This window comes from Strix aluco, chromosome 14 (assembly GCF_031877795.1).
Source record: "Strix aluco isolate bStrAlu1 chromosome 14, bStrAlu1.hap1, whole genome shotgun sequence".
NCBI classification, from domain to species: Eukaryota; Metazoa; Chordata; class Aves; order Strigiformes; family Strigidae; genus Strix; species Strix aluco.
Genome location: NC_133944.1, coordinates 994,101 through 1,019,983, shown reverse-complemented (window position 1 = coordinate 1,019,983; position 25,883 = coordinate 994,101). Strand labels below are relative to the sequence as shown.

Genomic DNA, 25,883 nt, shown 5'->3' with positions numbered 1-25,883 from the left:
TGTCTGATGTTATTTGCTGTTAGGTAATAGATTTATCATTTTAGTAGTCATTGTGGCCATTTTTCATATGGACATTACAAGGAGATCATTGTGTGCAGTGCAAGGGAAGATCTGTGAGCAGAAATATCTTTACAAACGAATGAAGATTTTGCCTCTGTGCCATCCCTGGGCAAAGCCACTGGCTTTGATTTCACCTGGCTGCTGGAGCTGGTCCCATTCTGCGTGCGTGTGAGAGCCAGCTGCAAGCAGCAGGGAGCTTCCCTCCAGGACCTCATCTGGCCCATGGACGGGTATTTACAAAGCATTCCCTGGTTTTTACAGCTTGAGTTTGCTAGTAAACAACACTAACTGTTTGTTTCTTGTTAAAATTTACCTCATAAACAAATTTTACTGTGTGAGTTTGAGGCAATAATTGTTTAATCCCAACTTTCTCATACCCATAATACAGTGACTGTAAAGCTGTGGTTGGCACTTTATAGAATTTTTCTGTTGCTCTCTGCAGTGAGCGCAGTGCCACGTGCGCTGCTAATGGGGACATTCGTAGCCCCCACGCATGGGGGATGGCTTAGCCTCTCTGCCGAGGAGGCAGCTATCAGGAGCGGCATCAGACCTACTGCATTTCTTTGCTCTCACTGAAAAGAATTAAAATAGAGAAAATCTCAAAAGAAGCTCAAAAGTCCAAAATAAAAGCTGCCTCCTGTTTCTGAAGTTTAACTTACTTTCTGATGTGACACTAAAGCTATACGGTTATTTACAACCAATGGCAGTCTCCATCGTCCTTCTTGCTGAGTAGCAGGGAAATGCCGGGGAAGTGACTGCTTATATTGATTAGAGAGACAAGGGAGAGTTAGAGACCCTCAGCACTGCCACTTACAGTGGGCAGGAAACCCAAATTGACCAGTAATAAAGTGTTTGAGGTTGTACAAGGCGGCTCCTGGGGAAACTGCCTTCTCAGAGTGGGGATGCTAGGGGTGGAAAGCTGTCAATTATCCTTGTTTGATGAGGACTAAGTAAACGTGCTCTTAAAGTGGCCTATTAAATGTGAGCGAAAATGTGCTGGGGCTGGGTTCCCTCTGCAAAAGTATTTTTGCAAAGTTGGGAGGATGGATGTTCTTGGACCCCCAAATAGAAGACCACTACCATCAGCAAAGAATACAAGCTTTTGCTTGATTTTTCTCTCTTTTTCATTGTGGCCTCTAGTTATAGACAGGAGAAAGGTGAAAATATTGTTAGTCCCCCATGTACTAATAGCATAAAAACCTAAATTTTTGCTGCATTATACGCTACTGTCGTTGTAGGATGAGTATGTAAAAGGAACGCAGAAGGCTACGACAAAACTACTTGGGACATCATAGGCAAAGGGGTAGCAAGTTTTAGAGTTCAACATGCAATTAAAAGCTAAGAATAATCAGTGATAGTGAATATCTCAGACACCTAATGTGACAATTATTGGGAATTATTCAGACCTGAAGTCTGAATAATTACATAAATGGAATCTTTTTATAAAGTGCAAACTATCCTAGTGCAGAGGATGGATGCAAGGTATAAGAAACCACCTTGCACATTGCTGAGAATGAGTATAAAAGTACAGCAGAAGCATGGTGTGGTAAAATCAGAGAGGCCAAATGATAAAATAAGAAGCAGCTAGCAAGATGTATCAAGATAGCAAAACTAACAATACTAAGAACAATAGCAGGAATAGGAAAATAAATAAAAGTGTAGGATCACCATTCAGTGGAGAGCAAAAGATAATTTTGAGAGAGCCAGATGTTTTTGTATCTTCTCTATTAAAGGTCATCTATAGGACAGCGGCTATCATAATTGATGCCATTGCCAAATGGATAAGATCTTAGTCCTGAATAGAGAAGAAACAGGTTAAAGCGTATAAGATAGCTGCTGTCAGAATCGTGGCTTTCAAAACTCATTAAAAGAACGTGTAGAGCCAAAATAAACTCAGAACTAGCAGTGGCTGGTTTTGAAAAGTTGTGCAGCGAAGGTGAAATACTGGAAGACAGTGTAGTGTCCTTAGTTTAAACAGGAGTTTAGCCAGGAGTTACAGACCAGTCAGCTGAACTCCACTTTCTGCAAAAATTCTGCAAAAAATAATCAGACTATTTGCAAGCACTTCGAAGATGACAAGGAAATGAATAACAAACATAGATTTGTCAGAAAAAACACTGTCTGACCAACACAACTTGTACGACAGTAACAGGTGTGCACAAGGAGGAAGCAACAGATGTTGTATATCTTGACTTGAGGGAGGTTTTTGACGCTGCCTCCCATTACTTCTTTATTTATAAGCAAGCTAAGGAAGTGTGGTTTAGATGAGCGTAGGTGTACAACTGGCTGAAGAATCGTATTTAGGGCATCCTTATCAATGTCAAAATGGAAGGAGGTATAAAATGAGATTTGGCAGGGGTCTGCCCTGACCCTGGGTCATTGCAGTGTTTGCTTTAATGAGCTGAATCACAAAGTAGGAAGTATATTTACCGAGCTTTCAGACAACAGAAAACTGAGATATGGAGTACATTCGATGATAAGAGTACAACTCAAAATAATCTGACAAGCGGGGCAGTTGGCTTGGCAAAAACCAAATGAAATTCTGTAGGGACAACCACAGTATCTTCTTATGGAAAGTTTGTGATGTGCACAAAAAATGTAATGTGTTAACTATTAGTAGTTGGCCAACTGCCCTGATGATGGCTTCAAACCTTATGTCATCCTTCTGCTTTGAGGACTGAAATTACTTTAAAGTGTCTAAAACTACAAATGAATAATAAAGTGGATTTGGTGAAAAAGAAGAAAAAAATGCCGAAAGTATAAATAACATTTGTTTGCATGAAGTAAGTTTGCCTTGTAAAGAACTCAAGTCTAGATACTTTGCAGTGTTTTACTGACACTGTCTCTACCGTACAGACGTGCTGACAACAAAAGCAAAACAGAGTTTCAGAAGTCACTGCTACATAGTCACGGTGTTGTGGTACCCCAGCCTGGACACACGCACACACCGACGGCTCGCTGTGTCGAGCAGAAACAGCAAAAAGAACTTTTGTCAGAAACACAACCTGTGTTTTTTGTAGTTATTTCAACAGTTCTTGAAAAACACAATTTCTAAAGTAAACATAATGTACATGTAAATTCAAAAGTAAACTCGACTTTCACTTCTGACTCAGGCAAAGCTCTTATTCAGGTTAATCAAGGTTTTGACTGTGTGACTGACTTGCAACAAAGCCCTCCCAACAGCTTTAATTACCTGCTCAACTAATCCTCCTTCTTCTCCTTTCTGAACAGGGGCATGAGTGCGTGGTTTCACTAGCACTGCAAAAGGAAGTGAAAAAGCTTGTTTGTAGAGATGTCTGATTGTTGCTTCTGCATATTCACGTTATTTTCTGACCTTCAGCTCTTCAGAGGTTTTTTTCCCCGTTGAATTCTGAGGTCAGTCAGGAGGGTCTGGTGCAGTTCACACCACAAAGCCCTGCAAAATCTCCCCGCTGAACACTGGCTCCAACGGGAAGCCCCGAGGTGCTCACTTTCAGGCATAGTCTTCTTGTAGGTTCTGAAGCGGAATGGCATTTGATGACAGAGTAGAGTGAAGATGCAGGGATAACCACCAAAACATTTCTTGTCTTCTCTTCAGAAGTGTCTGGGATGGATCCCTGCGAGACAGGGTGCCAGCAGGGCAGAGCCATTACTCTTTCTTGGTGTGCTTCATCTCTTACCTGTACTTCTAACAAAGTTTTTTGGTGTGCATATTTTCCCCTCATGCATGGAAAATAGCAAACATACTCAGAGGTATTCTACAACTGCATTTTCTCTTCTGACTAATCCCCAAAGAGATGAAATTCAGATTGTCTAAATGGCCAAACCTTTGCCACAGCTGCAGTGGAGAGATTTTTTGTTGGAAATGGAAATGTAAAAGTAAAATTATTGCTCTGCTCTGTCCTTTTTGGTGCTATACATTCCCTATTGCAATAACACATTCTGATTTGCTAATAATAGGATTCCTTCAAAATTGTGTAAGCTTTATGTTTTATTGGATCCTCAAGTTAGGAAATCATCTACTGACAATCTTTTTCAGTCTACCTGTGCCCATCTAGTCTGGTTTTGTTTGCTCATTTAAAAGTATAGTCTAACATCTTCCATGAATCCCCTGAGATCCTTAAATCTTTCTGTTGCACAAAGCAATTCAGTTAGACAGAGGCAGTCAATGACACTTTCTTACTTATTATTAATTTGTTACAGGCAAAATTCCATCTCTCTTTTTTATTATGTTTGTGGTACTATGGACTTTCCCTTTTTTCCTCTTCACTGCCCCCCAAAAGCTCACTTCAGCAATATGAAGTGAACCATGTTTCGAGTGGTATTAAGTAATATTCCTTATTACAAAAAGAACAGGGCTCCTTTTAATGAGTGCTTTAATGCTACCCGTTCATGTCACTATCTAGGGAGCCCCTTTTCTTTTGTTCATAATGAGGAACACCTCATTTGCACTGTCCCCAGATTTATGGAAGGACAGGAAAAAAACTTCAATTTATTACATCTTAAATGAACTGCTCCCAAAGCAAAAACAAAGAGGGTAGTAAACTGGTGCCTCTGCACTATATAGTTTGATTTTTATTGAGCTGTATAGTGATGTTCTGCCTCACCTAAGAAGGGTGAGCATGGGCTATAATTACCTCTTGTGAACCCCATTTTCTGATAACCTCACTGGCCTCTACCTCTTCAGGATGTTGAATCTGTCAGTTATGGTATTTTATTTGTTCTTACTGATGGAGCTGTATATGGTTAGAAGCAATGAAGCTCATTTGATATCTCATTTACTTGAAAAAATGGGGCATGCTTCCTGAATTTGAAACAGAAAAAACATTCCAGTTGTTCTGTGAATTTTATTCTACTGTACTTCAGAAATTCTTTCTTTTAATCCTCTCTTCTTATGTTCATTCTAACCTTCTTTTGCTCCATCAGCACTACCCGTTCACTTCTTTGGCAGATATTCTTGCATACTGTAAGAGTTAACTAAAAAGAAAACAGGTTTTAATTGATGAAATCCCAGTTTTAGAAAAAAGGGCTTTAAGGTCAAAGTCTTTCTTTGTAAAGTGAATAGAGACAGGCAATAATAGCTGTGTTCTTGGTGCGAGATTAAATTCACTGTCTCTTGTGCAAGATGAATTGACATAATGGTGTTACTCCATGCTTTTCTGACTTACAAAAAAAAAAAAAGTACTAATTCCTTAAAGTTTTAATATCATTTAACTTCTCCTTCACAGGAATGTTTTGGATAACCATAACAGTGTCTTTGATGTGATAAATTTAAAACAAAATTTGAGGTGTAAGAAGAAGGTTTTATGAAGTCGGTCTTTTGTTTTTCATAGAATCATAGATTTTTGGTTTCATTTTAGTTCTTCTTTTGACTTTGGCTTAGGTATACTTCCTTGCATTCAGAAACATGAAGCCACCTAAAACATATTTTTCAGCCAGATAGTAGCAATCTAGAACTTTCTGTCTAACCTATGGCAAACAGCAGACATCAATAACAAATGATCTGGTGTCTTCTTGGTTTCGCTGTGTGTGTGAGTGCATTTTCTCTGTAGTTCAAAGGTTATAGAAATTATAGTAGACAAATTCCAGCTACAAATAATACTTCTAGCATTTTGCATAAAGTCTTAAAACCTTTTATTTATTTCCTTTTCTGCAAGAGTCAAATAAGAGGCTTTTACATACCAAGTCAAGGTTTTTTTAGACTTAAACTTCAGAATATTTTCAATATCTGCAACATTATCTTTTGAATAATAATTACCTCTTATATTAAATTATAAGACAGCAGGATTCAGGATTAGATCTCTGCATATTATTCTAGTGAAGGAAATTATGACAGGGGTCATTTTTTAGAATTATGTAGGAGGGTAAAAGGTCCCAGGCAGCATTAGAAGGGAAGGCGTTTATAATTAAATTGTAATTTAGGCCTATGATTTATAGTTTTCTCAATGAAAAATTTGGTGCTGTAGAGAGATCCTAGGAGGAACTTTAGTGAGATACAACTTAATGAAATAATAAAAAGAAAAATGATTCTGGAATAGACTGTATTCTAGTGGTACCCGTTAGCATGCTACAGTGTAGCTAATGTTCTGTCAGCATTTCCCTTATAAACTCCGTTTTCCAGGGGTTTATATCTAGGCAGTAAAAGTTTGTTTTAGGATGAAATATGACATGTAAGGTTTCAGATCATGGGAATTTCCACTATATATATATATATTTTTAAATCATTTAGCTCATTAAAACTTACAGAAATATTCTAAAACATGCAAGTTGTCAGTTCAAGACAAAGACTGCTGCTTCTCTTTGTTATTATTCACAAGTTGCAAGAAAACTGTAAGCCTTGTTCTTTGTAATTTGTGAAGTCATTAAAGTATGTACGGTAGAAATCTGCTCTGAAATAGCACCCGCTTATATAGAAACTGTTCATTTCTATCTAATGTGCAGAGTGTTTTTGAGTTTCTTAGTATTATCCTGTAGAGCAGACAGATATTGGAATTAAAAAAGGAGCACTTTTATAGTTATTTTTCTTAATTAATAGGCTAAATTCCTCCCTACCATGATGAAGAACTATTCTGCTGGCAGGAAAACATTAATACAGAAAGGTTAAATGACTTGCCAAAGGCAATTGAGGTAGTCAGTGACTGATCTGACAACAGAAGCCATCTCTGACCTGATATCCTCTGGCAGTAAAACTCTGTTGAACTAGTTTATACAGATGGCTAACAGCTCGTAGGTGGTTTAAAGCCACCTTTCAGGTTAGGAAGAAATAATTTTCCTTAAAAATTACTTTAGGAAAGGGATGGAGGTTCAGATATTGCCTTTTAAACATGATTTGCTTGTGCAAATTGTTCCTACAAATTGCTTGTTCACTGGCCTGAGTTATAAAAAAAGACTTTTTTTTCCCCTGAAATTACTTGAATTTTGTATAGTCATAGAAAGACAATATGCAAGTTTAGTGTGCGGGTTTGAAAATCACCGTCTGGATTTTACTACACTCAGATTAAGGCACTGTATCAAGCCTTCTGATACTTAAATTTTTTGTAGTAACTTTGAATGCAGTAAGAACCTGATTAAAATAAATGTACTTAAGCACCCTCTGAAAGAAATAAAACTATTGAAATTGTGTCTAAGCAAAATGTGACATTTTCCATATCACAGAAGGATGTGAAGGATTATGCAACTTAATACGCTGTATGGAACTTAAAAATGCACAGTAACTTTGTCCAATATTGCCATATAAAAGGCTAAGAGGAATTAATAAAGGTAACCCTCTTCCATTGGAAGGGAAAATAATAAATAAAAAGGACAAAAAAAAAAATATTTGCATCTTTTCCATGTTATCCAGCTGAAGTCATTCAGCTTTAACCATGTTCAACTAGCTTGGCTTAAGCTTCCTGTACTGACGATGCTAATTTGTAACCTGAAGTTATAATCATTAAACATCAGAGGGGTTTTGTACTCAAATTGCAGATAGCTTCCAAAGAAGTGTTATGTCACAAAGAGCAGGGCATATAAAGAGAGGAGGACAGAAAGAAAAATATTGCAATGTGTGGCAAATATTGCCTTGGAAATTAAGGGGGAAGAACAGAAAGATACTCAGAGAAATTCTCTCATCTTTCCTCTAACAGGGTTACTGAGGATTCAGAAACTCACTGCATGTATCAGAATGGACTGTGTGGTGGAAGAGGTGTATTGGTTCAGTGGAAACAAAAAAGCTGATGAGGGTGACTAGAAGGCAGTTCTGGAGCTAGGAAGTAACTGCTTTTCTAAAGATTGATACTATTTGAATTTTAAACATTAACTTAAAAATTATTCAAATAGCTATTTATTTAACATCGTGCACAGATTCTTCCCAAAATGTCCATATTTAATGAGAAAACAATAAACTTTTTAAATACTGTGTGTTCACATAATGAGTATTTAGGAATGTTAACAAATAATGTATGTCTTGGGAAAAAAAATCTTTTCTTAATAGCACAAATTATTCTTTGGCTTCTGTGTAAATAACAGTTTAGAACTTATCTAAATAAGGAGGTTGCATCGCAGGCTCTAACATTTTCAGAGGAGCTATTCATAGTTTATTGTGTCAAATTAAAAAAAAGTAATCAAGGGTAGCTTTTTCTTTTCCTTTTTCCAAGCTAACCTGAAAAAGAAAAGGTTAAGACTGATCCTTGAAAAAAGAGATATTTCACCTTAAACAAAGAAGAAAACAACAAGGGATATTTACAGAAAAAGATTTTTTTTCCTGTGATTTTCTGAACCTTGCTTGCAGTAAGTGTTGATTATGGAAACATTTGTTTGAAATCTAGGCTTTCTTCTCTGTAACTCCTTTCCCTCTCCTTGATCCAGCGGAGAAATCACAAGTGCCTGCGTTTGACTTATCCTTTTGTTTGGCAAGGCTGTGATCGTATACCTCATTTAGCATCTTAACATCGTTCTTGGATGAAGAAGCAGCAGCCTTTGTTTAGAAAGAAAGTCTCTTTGATAATTAGAAGTAGCGAGTGATGTAACAAAACCCCAAGAAAATGTGTTACAAAGTGTGAATGTATCTTTTATTTCAGCAGAGTGCCATTCCCCACAGGCCAGGCTGGGACTGGCGGCCCACCAGGGCCTATCACCCCTCACTGAGCGTGTGCAGTGGCCATCGGCCCAGGACAGGCTGAGGGGCCTGGGACAGGCTGAGGGGTCCCCGGGACAGGCTGAGGGGCCCAGGACAGGCTGAGGGTGCCTGAGACAGGCTGAGGGGCCCCAGGACAGGCTGAGGGGCCCCAGGACAGGCTGAGGGGTCCTGGGAGAGGCTGAGGGGCCCAGGACAGGCTGAAGGTGCCTGAGACAGGCTGAGGGGCCCAGGACAGGCTGTGGCCCCTGTGGCAGGCCATGGGCTAGCACGGTGCCCTGCCCTGCGCACCTCAACCAGAAACAGATGCTGTTCATCTTCATTTTGGCTCCCTCAGCTTGCACCACCAAGTGAAGCCCTTCTGAGGCCAGCTTTACTCCCCCTGTTTTCACATGACCCTCCACCACGACAGCAGTAAAAGGCACACGTATGTGCGGTGCTTTGCCCACAGGTGAGTCCCTGCGCCGCCGTGGGCCTTGGCTTGGTCCCTGCTCTCTGACTGGGGTCTCGGCCTGGCTGGCTCAGAGCCCCCTGAGGAGGGTTAGGTGTGCCCAGCGGACAAAGGGGGGCAGCGGAGCAGTGTTTGGGTGGGGGTGCAAATGGCTCCCTGCGGCTCGCGGGTGGTTGGGAGCTGTGGAAGTGCGGGGGGTGGGGGGGGTGGGCTGCTGTGGGGCCCACACTCTGGCCTGCCCCTGCTCACCTCATGGAGAACTTGATTAATATCAGAATCAAAAGCATTTACACCCAATCTGTTCATGGAGAAAGTCATAGGGGTGATTCAGTTTTATAAAGAAGGTGTTTACTGCTGCAGAGGGCTCCTGCTATGTGAGTGGTAGAAGGTGAAATTAATATAGCACACAGGAAAAGGAGTGTGGACTCCATGAGTAGAGCAGAGAAATGCCTCTTTAAAAAATAGGACTTTTTTTTTTTCTGCCTCTGCAAGAAACTGCTGACGTGGTGCTGGTCAAGTCACTTAACCCTCACGCAGACACTGCTAACTGCCCACTGCAGACTGGGTGCTCAGCTTTGAGTGGTGTTCGGTTTGCAGAAGTGGTGAAAAATCACAGCTGCAATGGAACTAGTAAAAACCTTTCTAGGAACATAATAAGTGCTATGAAATGCTGTGCTTCAAAAAAAAAAAAATCAAGTCTAAGGTGGCTTAGAGTGGATACCCAAAATTAATAGACATATTTGACCTTAATCTGTCTTCCTGGACAAGTTTAATTATGGCAATTTCTTAACTTCAGCTCGAGCTCTTGTTTTAGAAATGTTAGTGTTCTTTTAATGTGTGGGTTTTTGTATTTAATATCACTCTGTTTTCTAAGGAAAAGTGAAAATTTTCCATCTACAAAAATTTACTGGAGTGGAATAACCCAAGACTTTGGAGATGCTTAAGATTAATTTATCTTCCTAAATAAATTATTGTTTCTGAGATGAGCTCAAATTGGGGGTGAGAAGGAGGAAATTAGAAATACTGTTTCAAGAGCCAAATTTAAAAGGGAATTTTATTCGGAATGGTTTAATTCCCTTTGTGATCACAGTCTGTCCTGTCAGGAATCTTTCAGTGTAAAACATTGGGTATGATCTGATGATTAAAAACTGATGATGCAAGTATTGCTTTACACCAGCTTGAGTCCTAGCATTTTTTTAGCCTTTATTACTTGTCTTATATAACTTAAAGATGTAAAGGTTGTCATATCTCTGGGTAAGCTGCAATATAAATATTTGAGAATATAAAATGTGCTAAAACAATCATAGGTATGTATTACTAGTACATTCTAATATGTATTAGTACTAGTAATCTAGAAAAAAAAGAAGCTTTATTAGTTACTTTCCTTAGTCAAACTCTGTTTGCCTTCTCTATCTACCCTATTGCTGCTGGATCTAGTTTGGCGGCAGCAGCTTTCTTCTCTGTGCCTCAGTCGTGCCAGCAGCATTGTGAAGGAGTTTCATTCTGCCCCTGAAGAGCTCCAGACGCTGTAGCTGGCAAAACCATACAAAAGTAATGACTGATAGGAATAAAGGCTTTAGGTCAACTGGGGTTTTTCTTAGTTGACGATAGGAAGAAATGCTTGGTGTATTTTTGCTGTCCTTCTTTGGAAACAAAAGGCAGATGCTAGATTTCCAGAGGAGTTCACTTTAGGGAGTCTGCTTGTTGTATAAAAATGCATTTCTGACTTCCTGGACGTTTGGAAGGCAATGTTTGTAAAGAGATGTTGTATCTCTTATAGGACATGCTTAATTTTACTATGTTTTTTTCTGTTTAGAAGAAAAAAGCTGAAAATGTGAAATTTTAGACACAAGCAGCAATTTTGCATCTCTGTTTTTCATAAATTTGACATCATTTACTCACATGAAATAATTTCAAGTTTCCTATTAAAAAGTGAAAGAAAGCAGCAGTGCCTTAGACTGAAGACTCTGAAGAAAGTAGTTATGAGACCTGCTGATGGTGTAGAAAACCTCTTGGTTATATATATAAAAAAAATAAACTGTTTTCTTCTTTCTTTCTATAGGGCTAGTTTTGTGAGTAGGATTCTAACAGAGCAGGAGAACTCATTGCTTGAGTGCACTTACTTTAGTTCCACATCTTATCCAACTCTAGGAACTTGAACTTGTCATTATCAGACACAGAAGGTCAATGCATTAGCCATGGTACTAGCTCTTTCATGTGGCCTTTCTGAAGAGGGAAAAAACAGCTTTTAATCTTAGCTTTTATAAAATACTGTGTGTACTGGGATACATCCTAACTTGTCATTTTCTCGTCTGTTTTAGTGCTGGGGGATATCTGGAGAGGCTTTATGATGCCACACAGATACACACGTCTGCAAAAGGCCTAATCTGAAGTGAATCTTCTATAAATAATAAACAACAAATAGGTTCCTTTTAGTTATATTAGCCCCAAAATAGGTCATGTACATTTGTTTTAAATGCAAACTTAACAATAAGGTAAATTCCCTAGGTGGAGAATTTGATGTGTTTGTGCAAATTTTCTGGACACAGTACAAAAAAGACAACACCTATATTTTACCATTTAAAATATTTATACATTGTCTCTTGAAGTCCTGTGTTTGAAATACTGTTTATAATAAACTCCCTACTAGAGAACTAATAGGCACAGGGTAAACACTTGCTATTTGTTACTTAAACACAAAGTAATCTTTATTAACTTTTTTGTATAGAAACTTAGTGTTTTCTGTTGTTACCAGAAAAGTTGTCACCTTTGTTGGTTTCCTGCCTCCAAATAATCTTACTTTTCACTATCTACGCTAATTTGTGGTGTCTTCCTCTTTAAGTCAAAACAAATGATACTGAATTATCCAACTGGCTAGACATGTATGCAAGGCGCTTCTCCATCTTAGAATAACTTTCTAACAGATCATACCTACTTCTCAGACTTAAGTTGTTCAGTGTGCAAATATATTAATAGTAAAATGATAGCCTAGACTAGCATAAATTGGTATGTTTAGTATGTCAGTACTTAAGCTAAAATAAAAGAAGGAATTCACTAAAAAGGCGGAGCAATAAGAAGAAAATCTAAATGCATGTATTTTATGCAAAATTGCAGTCTTATACCTCAGGGGAGCAGGCTTTTTTCAGCTCGTGGCCCACAGGGTCTTGTGGTTCCATGGGCTGCTTCTCAGGAAAGGTGATTAAGGAAAGCAAGCCTTGTGTCAGTAGGCTTTCACTCTCTAGGTTATGCACCTCCACTGGAAATATTAATATGGTTTTCAAATAAAAAAAGGCTGAAAATACTGCCTAGGCAATCCTTTTAATGCTCCCCCTGAATATAAGAACTAATATGTTAAATTCTGTGGGTAACTACAATATACAGGAAGGCATATCTGAGAAATAGGTAATTTATTGTGGTTGTTTGGAATTAAAATGGCTATGACACCTATTGTAATTTTCACACTATTTCTGCCTAATATAATGGTGTTTGGATTTTAATTGGAGTCTTTAAGTGCTACTATAACACAAATAATACCTATAGGATGTCTCACAGTAGTATTAGACAAAGGCAAAATGCTAAAAATTGTAGTGCCACATTTTCCAGCTTGTGTTCTTCTGTGGAGCTAGCTAGAATCTTAAGTTCTGTGTGTCACCCATTGTAATATACATAATTTCTTCGTCCCTATTCATTTTCATCCCTGAGATGCATTGTAAAAGTGTAAATCCATCACTAGATAATTTTCAGTTCCATTATTTACAAAAATGAATAGTTAAGCAAGTCATTGTTATTAGTAGGATGCTATTGTTGTTTCACAGAGATAGGGACTGCCAGGGTCTTGAATGATGTACACTTGAATGTTCTTTCAAGATACTTGTACCTGTTTCATTTGGGAGGAGTTTCACTCATGTAAAATCAAACAGAAACAATTTTAGTAGCCTCTGAAAGGAGAAGAAGGGAAAATGGATATTAATGAACTATTTAATATTCTGCTATGGAAGAGATGCAGTGATTTTGCTGTTGACACTTTTGCATGGAATTAAAGAGATCTGGTGGTTGTTTTACTCATCTGTCTTTGTTCCTGAAAGACTTTTCAGTGTCATCAGATTTAGTTTTGCAACCTAAGAGATATTTTACAGTCACGCAGACAAGAAAAAAACCGCTTCTTTTTCATGAAATTCATTGGTATTCAGAATGTGGTCCTTTGATGAATTAGAAATTTTGGCTAAAGCTTTAATGAGATTTTTATTTTCTGAACTCCTGTTGGAAAATGTGTAGGCTCCATGATTCGCAATTTTGAATAAGGTGTTTGTTTGTTTGTTTGTTTTCCAATAATATTTCTGGCTCATTGTTTGTTACTCAATATTTTATTGATTTGTGAGTTGAGAAGTTCACGATGGAGGTGGAACAGTTTAGAGCTGTAGATCTTTACTGCGTGGTCTGCACTGACACGCTTGCTTGCTACGTTCAGGTAAGCATTTGCAATCCAAGGTGACGCAGACAATACTATCGCAGAAACAACACAGGTAGCTGCAGAATTCCTGTTGTAGACATACCATTATAGCAGATGTCTGCTGGTTTATTAGTGCTCATTTGTTAACACCGAATCTTGTGTGCAGCTCTCCATGGGCCAATACCTAGAGCGAAGCAGAGCTGGAGGGAGGAGAGCAAGGCAGGGATTCTGGAGGTTCAGGGTCGCAGCTTCTGCCCGAGTTGTTGATATTATGGTGTCTTTGGGTGTATTACTTTGTGAAGCATAATGGCATTGGTAGTAGAACTGTTACCTCTTTGATGTAGGAGAACTTGTGGAGCCTCTAATGGAGGAATCTGTAGAAATGGTTGTCTCCTTTTTCTGACTCTTATCTTTTTTAATTGTGCAGTATTAGTCAGAACATGTAAGTTCCCTTTAAGTTTTCAGCTAATGATACTGTGATGTCAGTGCCTTGTATCTGAGACTGGTATTTTCAAGAAACTGCTGTGAATGTAGACAAGCAGATTTACATACTTGCTGCATAAATGTAACTAGATAACCATTTGTATTTATTTCATGTTTAGTAAAATCTTTCATCATGTGCCTGGTTGTTTCATTGCATGTGGACAAGTAATTTGGGAAGCTTTCTAGAAGCTGTCACTGAATGGTCTTAGATTTTATAACCTTTCTTCTGTTCTAGTTCTATACTACTCACAAAAATTTTCAACTCAAAAATGTTTGATTCATATGACTTACCACATTTTCATAACTTACATGTGTTCTGGCAAGTTTAAAATAATAGGAATATTCAATTTATCATTGTAGCCTGTCCTTTAATTTACTTAAAGTAAAAGTTTTTCAGGGTCACAACACTTAGAGAAATATTTTGGTGTTGACTGAAAAGAAGGGTGTATCAGTACATAATCTTAGCAGTTACTGGAAATTTTTGAAAGAACAATTCAGTAGCAGTCAGACTTTTTTTTCTGCAGAGCCAGCAAATAGATAATGAACTCAGGGCAGTGTTATGTATCTTTGTATTTAACTATGAGTGTTAATAATATGGAGCATTATCTAGTAGTTTTCCTTGTCGCTAAGAAATTATTTTTGAAGGTATTTTCCACATCATTACAGTGATATGGCTGTCGATGTAGAGAAAAGTTCTCGATCAATATTCATTTTAATACACATTAATGAGTGGAGAATGGAACAGCAGGTCACGCACCTGAAGGTATTCTTCTCTTCAGGCACACAGCTGGAGGGGGACGTTGCTGGGCACTACTGGTTGCACTGGGCACTGTTGTTCATGGTGACAAGCCATGCTGAAGTCTGGTGTCCCTGCTGAGGGAAACTAGAGCATGCTTATCCTCCATCGCATTCATTTGGGTTTCTAATCCAGACGTATCTTACTCAAAGTCACTATCCTAGATTTTCTACTTTTCTCTTGATTCATTCCCTTTTGCTTCGTGGATCCTGTCTCTAACTCCAGGGGGACTACCCCTTGACTTTCCAGCCTTGCCTTCCATATTTAAGTTTTTCTCCTGTCTCCTTTTCCTTCTGCCACTTTTGGGGATTAGATTTTCACTTATGCTGTGGGTGCCTAATCTATTTAGACATCTCTGATCCTTTATCCTGTTGGGTTTTGGTTTGTTTGTATTTTAAGACTCGCTTTCTGTGATGTGTAGCTCCCTACTCCGTTCCTGCCTGTGGAAACGCCTCTCATTATAAGTGACCTCCTTCTCCTGCTATATTTTCCTCTCCTTCAGTTCAGGAAACATCAGAGAAGAATCACAATGCTTTTTACAGCTAAGGTCAGAGGAGTAGGGAAATTCTAGGCATCTAGCCCAGTGCAGAGAGCTCCTCGCTCTGGAGCACCGTGCTATTATGTCAGCTGCAAAAGATGTTACTTTTCACTGTTAGAAATAATGTCAGATATTAATTGAGATTGTAATCTAATATAGTCCAGTGTTTGGAGATGACAAGATATGTTTGGACTGTTTAAAATTGCAGTACCCATTTTAGACCATCTTATCTTGCAAACGCTGCAATCTGTTCTCAACTTTTTAAAAAGGAAATATAATGTATCTTCTTACTGCTTGAAGCTTCTTTTCCTCTACAAAGTCTCTCCCAGAGAGAAGAAATTTACTGACTGGATGTTTCAATTCTTATTAATATCTGTATATTTTATTTTTCGAGCCCAGAAATCTGAGGAATCTGTGAAAACTGTCCATGTATCCCTATTCTGTCTATTTGACACAGGCAATTTTAATATATGACAGATGTTTGAAAGGTAAAACACTTTTTTTTGGTGATTAGTTTTGCCCTGATGGGCAGATTTAAAAATAAAGTTAAAATACTGTTTTGACAGAAAAGGATGAGAGTCATATAATCTATATTTAGTGCCTCTTTCATATGGTTTATAATGATTGACTCTCGGGCCTTATCTTTCTGAAAATATTAACCAGTGCTTTCTTCAAAAGTGTTCTTCCATCTGCAGCTCTTGTTACAATTTGGTTCGTGCTTTTCAATCTCTGTACTGATGTAGTAAGGTGCAGAAAGAAGGGGTCTGTTTGTTTGGGAGCTTTCCATTGTTTTTTCCATGCAGAGAGAAAGATTACGGAAGGAACTTGGGCTGATTTGGCTTTTCTCTGAGGGCAGGAACACAAGGCGTTTGGAGGCCTGCCCTCTGTGTGGCCATGGCCACAGTGTCTTTTGGGACACTGGGCGTGGGGCAGCTGGGCTGGGGGTGACGGCCTGCTTCCCCTGCGTTCTGCCAGGCTGAGGGCACAGAGGTGACTCTGGGTTAACACTCTGTTCACACAGTATTACTGCCGCCCAAAAATTCTGCTAGTGTATGCATTTGAGATGCCAGTATTAGCAGGATACCAGTGTGTACTGGTGTGAAACCAAACTAGAACTGGTGTGGAACCAAACTAGTACTGTTGCATCCTCTCTCATAACACAACTTTTAGACTGGAAGGGAAGACCTGAGGAGATTTTTTTTTTTGTCAGTCAAATGGACAAGAAAAAGTTCTGTTTGTTCACATCCAACCCCTGCTGAATTTGTGTTTTTCATCTATTTGTGCTAGCTACTTTCTGGATTTATCCTGAACGAGAAGTGGAATTACTGAATTAATGCCCAGGAAGTGAGTATCCTGTTATATACTGCAGTCCAGAAGTCCTTCATATATGGTGAGAAAACCTCTTCCTTCATATTTCCAAGCTGAGTTCCAAGTATTTAGCATTATTTAAATGAGTTTTTTGAAAAAGCTGTCCATTTTTCAGCTTTCAGTCTAATGCAGTTCTGAAGGTGTGTGAATTGGGGCTACAGTGTGAGTTTAAGGCTTTATCACAGAGGTTAGTGAATTATGTATTTTCAGAACATAGGTCTATATTTGAGCATTAAAAGACCATACCAACAATATTAACTTTAGCAATAATGATAATCTTCATAATTTTTTCTGGGGCAGTTGCAGCAATAAGTGATCTGCCTGTGTTAATGGGCACAGAATATGTAGGTGATCTCTGCCTGAATATGCATTTTTTCAAGGAGAAGCTTTGTTCCAGACTCTTACACTGTCCTGGGAGAGTAATTTCTGAAAATATGATATAAATGCAAATCTGTGTTTAAAAATATTGAAACAACTGTGTGCATTAGCTGGTTGCTTGCTATGGTATATTGCTTCCGCAGTAAGTTTGCTGATGAGGTAGACAGTGTAATTTTATTTTGATGTATTCAAATACAATATGCAATATTATTTATGAAAATGTAAGATTTTTTTTCCTTTGTTATCTAGTACTAAGAATGCTTTGCTTCTCTGTGATCAGTGCTATGGTGGTCCACTTGCACAGTTGAATTTTGGCCAAAATAACTTGAATTGGAGTGGGGGGTGGGAAAGAGGGCTTCTGTTCACTTTGTGCTAATAGTATAGACAGGCTTGTGGAATCACTGCAGCAAGTTTTAAATGATGTATGAAATGAAAAATTCCTGTCCGATGCACAGAGCGAATACAGCCACTGCTGTCTACGAAATCACAGCTGCGAGAGGCTATTTGTTCTAATACTATTTCAGACACGCCAACTTTTAATTTTTTAAAAAACTCTTATGTGAAAGACAGAAGTCTTTCACAGAAACAAAAAATTTGTTAGAAAAATCTTTTAAGATGCTGCATCAATAAATATTGTAAAGAAGTTTTCTAGGGTTTTGTATGTTTGTGTTTGAGCCTAACCAGCATTACTTTACAGTATGACATGCGGATATGATGATGGTGTTGAGAATGCTTTGATCTTTCCTAAAGTGAGAATTTTAAAAGCTGAATGATAGGATTCAACACTGGGAATCCAGTGAAGTAGCTTGTTTGAGAGGCATAGTGAGTTTAGGAACTAGAGCCGAGGTAAGAGTGATATCCAGCGGGGAATCAGCGTTCAGTCTTGTGGGCTGTGTCATATATTTGCATGGTTGATACAGAGGAGGAACTCAGGCTGTGATGGACACACAACCTTCTTTTCCAGTTTTCCATCTTAGTCGCCCAAACTTTTATCCTGCACTTAATGACGTATGGCTCCTGTGGGGAGAAGTGAGATTATTTCAATTAAAGCATGCATACAGGGTTCCAAAGTGACATTATCCTGGCTAGGTAAACATTTTCACTTCCTAGCATTTGAGATTGATATGTCTGTGTCATTCTGAAAATGTAGTTTTGAAAGTTTATTTAAGGAATGTATGCATAGGTAACTACATACATGTAAAATGTACAGAATTAGGTGTAGATAGTGTAAGAACACAGTGTAAGAAGTGTGTCTAGGTAAGCGGGCATTGTGGCTGATAAAAGTATTTGTATATTCAGAAAAAGAAAGCTTGGAGTTACTTAGCTTGAAGAAATGTTTTCTCATGACTTCCAAGAGTCAGAAAAGCAAATTCTGCCCAGGCTTTTTCTTCTGAGAACATTAGCTGCTTCTTTTTTAAATATATGTGAATCTTATCTCCCAGGTACATCTATTTACACTTTGTTGTACTTATGGTTACAGTAGAAACTATATATTAATTAACTAGTTTTTAATCTAAATTTTAAAAATCCAATAGAATTATTTAATACCAGGAGAAATTATAACCTAGTGGTGTCAGTTAGTTTCAGGATCTTTTCTCTAGTGGCCTTACCACCCTACTGCTAAGTCAGTCTACTCATCTTTCCTATGCAATATTTCAGATAATTGTGAAAGGGTATGAGAAACCTGCTGTACTTCTCTCTCACAAAGCTTACCTCTGACAGAAAATCTAAAAAACTGGCTCTGATAGGACATCCATGTCAAACACATATCAAATGCAGTTGTTTTCCTAAAGGCAAAAAAAAAATAATCATGATGAATAACATTTTGCTGGATGAAAACATCCTTCCCCCCCCGCCCCATCTTGAAAATCTCAAATATGCAAAAGGATTTCTGTATCATTTATGATTCACAAGTGGATCAGCGTTATTAAAATCCACAGGAGCCCTTTGTTCATTTAGTCAGTCAAAGAGCTGCCCATCAGTCACTGTTCTATGCAGGAGCATCCTTCTGCAGGTTTCAACTGTTTTTTCAATAACTTCTTGGTGTAAAAAAATCGACTAATTATGCCACTGAAGTACAAAGATTATTAACTCTAGAAGATTTTTTCATCTTAGTTTTATAGCTGTACCAGAAGTGATCTCAAGCACACGAAATAAGTTGCAGTACCTTTTTTGCATGGAGTCTTTGCATGTGTATGTCTCTGAGCCTCTTCTCATATAATTTTGTTGTGCTTTTAAATTGCTAGTGGTCAGGATTATGTTAATATTGAAAACAATACTGGAGAAGAAAACTAATTTTTCTATTGTGCTATCAGGTTTCTTAGATTAAAATAGTGTTTGAAGAAATTGAAAGGACTTTCATAAATCTTCATTATATATTTTAATTTTTTTTAGTATTTTCACATTGTGTTTCTGTTCTCTATAAACATGTACTTCCTTACAGCTTTGCTGTTCTGCTGTGCTTATGCAAGCAACCTTTTAAGCGGTTAGAATGAAAAGAGATTATAAGAAGGGGACAGCATATAGATGGCTTTTAAATCCAGCATCTAATTTTTTTGTTTTCATGATAGCCAGTATTGCCCTTCTCTTAGTTTCTCAATATTGTTTCCTTCATTCATTATCTGGGACTTCAGAACTGCCTGACTGATCCATCTAGTCAAATTTCCCATCTTCTGAGCTATTCTGTCAGAGCAGGAGTGCAGAACTCAGTGAAGTGATGAACAAAAACCTAACTCATGTTGGATCATACTTTCATACTGCCAATGCATTTCATGCCCTCCTTTCCCCAGGTCTCCCCAGCCAGGATCCCAGCCTGCGCTTCTGGTATTTCATTCTCTTCTGCCACACACAGCCCAACTCCCTGCTGAAGTTCCCGCCTGTGGGAGCCTGAGCTCTCATTCTCCAGCTTTCCACATTGTTCAGGTCTGCTGCTTTGCTGAGGATCAGGTCTAGAAACTTTTGTAGGCACTGTGGAACAGCCCGCTGCTGTTCGGTAGAGCTGGCTGCCGACCACGGGCTACGTGGTGACTACCGTGGCTGTAGCTGGTCAGGGTAACTCTTTGCCAGGAATTGGCTTTTATAAACTGCAGGTCCCGAACGTCTGGTTGTGGTCACGTACCTGCCGTTTGGCTGGGGCACAGCACTCGCTTTCTGACAGCTGGTTCTTGGTGAGAACTTCTTAGCAGCATCTGCTCAGCTCAGAGCAAGCGGTCACAGAGATGTGGGCACTGCACAACGTGTAGGAATGGCGGGGAGCGAGGGCTGGGCTGCTCAGTGCTCCTGGTACCTTCAGCCTCTCCAGCCCTTTCCCCTTCCTCCTCTGTTGCAGTTATATACAACTCTTTCATTCTTACAATGCTCTTCTCCTTGGACCTTCCTCTTCCCAAACTCCTTTGGTCATCCCCTGAAGAAGAGTTCCTGTACCACGTAGGTAGCCCGCTGCGCGATGGACAGGATGGGCGGTTGAAAGCCACTGTAGCCATCTTTCAGCTTCTCTGTAAAGCTGCCTCTGTTTCTACAGTGAGGAAAAACCGGAGCGTCAGACAGAGAACATTTTTGTTCTCTTTCCTTCAGGTTGTCTTGGGTCAGACTGCTGAAGCTGTAGAGGACAATTACTCTTTTTTTAAAGTATTGATTATTGTTTCAAGTATTTGTTAGCGTACTAAAACATGTTTTGTTCTTATGAGGAAGCTGTTCTTTGTTCCAGATTGTAATTGTCTTCTGGCCTTGAAAGTTGAAAATTAAGGTGTTACCTTTATGTTGATTTAGTGTAGATAACATTTTTTTGCGTGTTACTACAAATATTAATTAGACTTTGCTTTACTGGAAACAGATGATTTTGGAATGCGTATATTGTGGAAAAAAGAAATAACGGGTAAAGTGAGAGTTGCAAGGCATTTATATAGTAGACTGTGATAAAATAAGAAGCAATAGCACGAATAAACCAGATAATCAACCATTTTTTTACTGAAATCGTTTGACACAAAAAAAGGTTCTGCTTGGTTACTGCAAAGTATTTAATACTGAATCCTGAACTGGTTTTGACCAAATTTGGGTGTGGATATTAGTCTCTGAAAACCCAATAGAAATAGTCCTAGAAATTGTGACATAAATTTCTAGCATGAAAAAAATATACTGCTTATAAAGTTGTTATTCTCTGTGATAGCCAATAGATTGTTTCATCCTACTGTCATGTAGCTGAGCTTCAGAGCTGCTTATGAGAAAAACCAAACCCTTACATTTGTTTTAAATGAAATGGAAGAATAAAAGTAGTCTACTACTTAATTTCTGCTTTATTTCAAAATGGCAAAATTTTTGGTGAAACCATCTGACTGATGAATTCAAGAACTTGACTGTTGGACAGTCAGGAAGTGTGTTGTAAGTCAAAGGCAGAAATGCTCTCTGGGAATCGGGTTCTAAGCAGAAGGGAAGAACTTGCAGGAATGGGCTAGTAACCTACTTATAAAAGAAAGCCTCCCCAAACCCCCGCTGCACTCACACCCTCCCCACCGCCCAGGACAGAGAAATGGGAAGTCAGAAAATAAGGGGAAACTTGTCAGCACAGACAAGTTACAAATTGTAGTAATCAAGTGGAACATAATCATCATTACCAAAAAAAAAAAAGTAGTAAATAGTCGAAGATTCCAGTCTCATAACTGAAAAGAGAAGAGTTAGCAGAGTGTTAGGATGGGCTTAGGGATACCTCAGGCTTGTTCAAAACTTCTTCAGTACTAAAAGGGTTAGTGTGCTTTAAGTTAGGGCAATGGTAGTGTCCATCCAAAAAAAATGTGAAAGGACTGCCTCACAGAGCTGTGTGTTCTGTATTACAGACTGATCTACTTTTATGTAAGAAAGAAGAATACTGCGGCAACATGAAGGAAAGAATTAAAGGCAGGAACCTAAGGGACAAAGGAATAAAATGAACTTGCCAAAGACTGACTGTTCCAGAAACATTTGGTTTCTTCCTTTAATACTAAAAAATATTATTAGTAAAAAGTGCTGCAAGCCTGTCCTTTCTTGAGTCCTATAGAGTGACTGATACAATGACACCATGGAAAATATTTTTTGCAAAAGTAGAAGATTGTTTGTAAGAAGTGTAGTGCAAATAAAAGAGTTTTTGTGTGCTGAAAATGAATTTATCAGGCTGGATGGAAGTTACTTGTTCCTCAGAGATCAACCTTTTTTTATACTTCTTGTTTGTAACTCTTCTATAAAAATCACACATGGTTTACTGAAATTGGGCTGAAGACCCAATGCTGAGAGATGCTGTTAATAGAGTGAAAGTTTGGGACGTTAAATAGGAAGAACTGGATGACTTTGAAGAAGTAATGAAAATAAGGTGAAACTAATAGATTCTAGTAAGAATAGCTTTTGCTGTTAGCTGAAAGTATAGCATTTGCTAGGGCTGAGGGTGTGTTAGCTGACAACAGTATGACTGTGCTACCAACATGATGTGTTAGTGAAAAAGCCAAGTGCAACCCTAGGACACATGAAGGAAAAAGTAATTCCAGAGAGGTTAGCAAAATACTAGTGCCGTTGTAATAGCAACTGGCAAGAGCTCATCTATTTACAGAGGAAAAATGTAGCAATGTGAAATCAGGACCATCTTTTAGTTGGAGAATAGTGCACAGGGGATCTCTGTATCTAATCATTACTCAGAGCTGTAACAATTAACATCGAGTCAAGACTTTGTTTTTCTTTAACAAGGAAAGTACGGTAGGTCATTTCTCCTAATGATGCTCTCTGAATGTGTTCGATATAAATGATTTGGTAATCTGACAAATAGGAAGAATAACATGAAGTGTAAGATTACTTTTTTTTCCTAATGAAATGTGTTAGAGATACTATGACACTGGTAGCAGGTGGAAGAAGAAAACAGTTCTTGAACTCTTTACTAAATTGATATACTAATCAGAATGACTTTTCCAGAAAAGAAAGAAGAGTCCCATTTTGCTTGGACTCTATCTTTCCTATTTTCCTTTTTCAGAAATAGAAGATTAGGAGGTGTCTGCACCAATGTGATAAAATGTTCCCGCGAAATTGTATTGTATTTTCGCCTTGAGTTGCTGGCGAAATGAAGTTGTTCGCTTTCAGTGCTGCTTTGTTTTTGACCCCTTTTTGTGAATTCTCTGAGGAAAGAAACATATTCCCATCTTTTATAGTAATCAAATTTATCTGGCATCTCTCAGCCTCTTGCATTACTTATGCTACAGTTGGCCAGCCTTGGGAAGGCTTTAGCGGGTTTATTTATTTATTGTTCTAAAGTGAAGGTTTTTGACTTGAGGTCCCCATATGATCCTAGGGGATTTCAAGAGAAAAACTGAAAGTGCTTTTTGCCATTATTTTGATATAGTTATTTTCTGTGAAACTATTTAAAAAAATACCACCCAAAACCTAAACAAAGACCCCATGTGTCCAAAATCCCAAAGAAACATTCAGCTATTGAGAGAGAGAGAAGAAAAAATGTCATTATTTTAGTTGTGTTGGAAATATTCTCATTTCATGGTGAGAAGGTCAGTGAGGCTGATGTCACTGCATTTAGTTGGTGAGAATTTCAGTTTCATAATTGTCCATATGTGCTAATGAAATTTCTTAAACACATCTAATAGCTTTTAATGTCTCTGTGTTTAGCAAATTGCATCACAACCTGTAAATATTAGCTATCTGGGGCTAGTTGCTATGAGACTAGAAACACCCTTAAATCTTACTGAAGGCAGAGGATATGGGCAGTTATGTTTCACTGGAACCAGGCAGCTTTTGTAGTTCATGTATTCAGTATTTTGCTCTAAAGCCTTGTGAAAAATAGCACTTGTATGTTCATGAAACAGAAATGAAAATTCAGCATAAACAAAACTAGCCCTTGTCCTGTTGGTTGATGGCATTTGTGGGAAGCAAATTGCATTTTTGAAGAATGATATACAGTGAGGCATATGTAGTAAATATATGCACACTTATAGAAGAAGTCTTTTCTCTCTCCCCTTCTCAATGAAACGGGACATGATGCAAACCATCCTGGAACAAGTGGCTTAAAATTTCAAGCCTCTTACAGGCACAGAGTTTACAACTGGCTAATATTTTGTTAACACGTTTTGCTTTGTGAAATGTCTTTAAAAACAAGCAAACAAATACATTTCTAGCTGAGTTTATTTTCAGTAAGTGAAGTAAGTTTGAACATCAAGATTTGAATGTATAAAACAGAAACACTGACAGTGCCCTGTGGCATACACCAGAGATTAAATGAAATCAAAGCACTGATGGAAGGATGGGTAGGTTTTTGTTTAAAGGTAAAACAGTTGTTGTTGTAGCAGTGCACTTGCAGCTTGAGTCTGTTGAAAACAACCAGTGAGGAAAGGAGCAGAAGGGAATTGACAGTGTGACAGCAGGAAGAACTGTGTGTACCGCAAAAGCTGGGTTTTATTGGCTGCTGCTTGCTATAGAGGTGCTGCAGAAGGTGTGAGATATGCTACAATTAAATATTTTAATTAGTCCTGAAAAGTGTAGTTTGTTCAGTATTTGATGTTATTGTGAATATTATTTATAGAAATACATGCATCCCAATTCAAATATTTTCCCTCTTTTCCAAGAGTTGCAGGTTGTACAATAAACAGGACATTTTCAGTCATTACAGTGTTGATCTTAATGTTCTCGAGATTTAAAACCAAACACAGCTTGCATAAGAAGTCTCAAATGTTTAACTCATCTCTGGAATATTTTCGAAGAAGTACCCCTCAGTATTGGCTGTTACAATCTTGGGCAAAAAAGGGAGGAGCCTCTATTATAAAACGCAAGGATCACTTAGAAAACATGTTGCAATAATATCAATTTGAAATTTAAGACAGACTGTCAATCAGAAAGTCAGCCTGAAGAGTATCAGTAGAGATCTGAGAATAGTGCATTAATATTGGTCTTTTGCTTCAGCTCAGTGTAGTATCACCTTAATTTTTTTGTGGTTTAAAATAGATTCTCCAGGCTATTCTTTAAATTAGGTTTAGATATAGGGAAAGTAGCAAAAGGCAAAGAAAGGCAAAGCAGAGTAGTGCTCCATAAAAATAAGATTTTTGTTGAATATGCTTTGTCTTTTTCTAAAAACCCATTTCTTTTAGTAGAATGCCTATTGACCACATTCGACTTAGTCACAGCTTCTTTTGTAACTTCTGTTTCTATTGCTGTTTGTTCATCAATTTATTTCTATATTTGAAAAAATGAAATGCTGATTATAAGGGAAATAAAGCTGTACTGGGGTATCATCAATAATTTTGCTTTCAAATACAATTTATTTGACTAACAACCTTAAAAGCTTTGACTGATTTAATTTTATTTTATGCTTGTGAAATCAACAGAAGGCCGACCTAGCTGTCTTCCTCATCTTCTACTTTGTAAGGCCCGAATGGTATTTCCCCTCTGATTCTTTGATCTTATGAAATTTTTCTTAGAGGAGTAAACAATGATAGTAAGAAAATGTTCATATTACATTTTAGATGCACGTACCAGTGTAGAGGGATTTTTATTGCAGGAGAAAAATCAAATCCCTGTCACCTAAACTGCTAATTATGTTTGATAAATGTATGGTATATATTTAATGCAAAGAGAATTTAGGAAATAATACACCTTGTGTAATTACAGCGACCGAGCTACTTCCATCAATCTAATTTTTCTGATTCAGGTTCATTTGCATTGCATTATTTTTATTAAATGAGCTTTCAGTGGAAGACCTGCTCTCTGTCAAGAAGAAGAATCAAATACTGAAATATTTCAACATGCATAAAT

General features: G+C 38.0%; 1 protein-coding gene across 1 annotated transcript in view; it reads left to right on the top strand.

The window, feature by feature from the left end:
* Positions 1 to 25,883, top strand: part of ZFHX3 (zinc finger homeobox 3) — a 671,960-nt gene that overhangs the window by 219,091 nt on the left and 426,986 nt on the right. Inside the window, exon 3 of the mRNA XM_074839587.1 lies at positions 16,659 to 16,761. The gene's annotated coding sequence lies outside the window, so the exon portion shown is untranslated. The remainder of the gene's footprint in view (positions 1 to 16,658; positions 16,762 to 25,883) is intronic.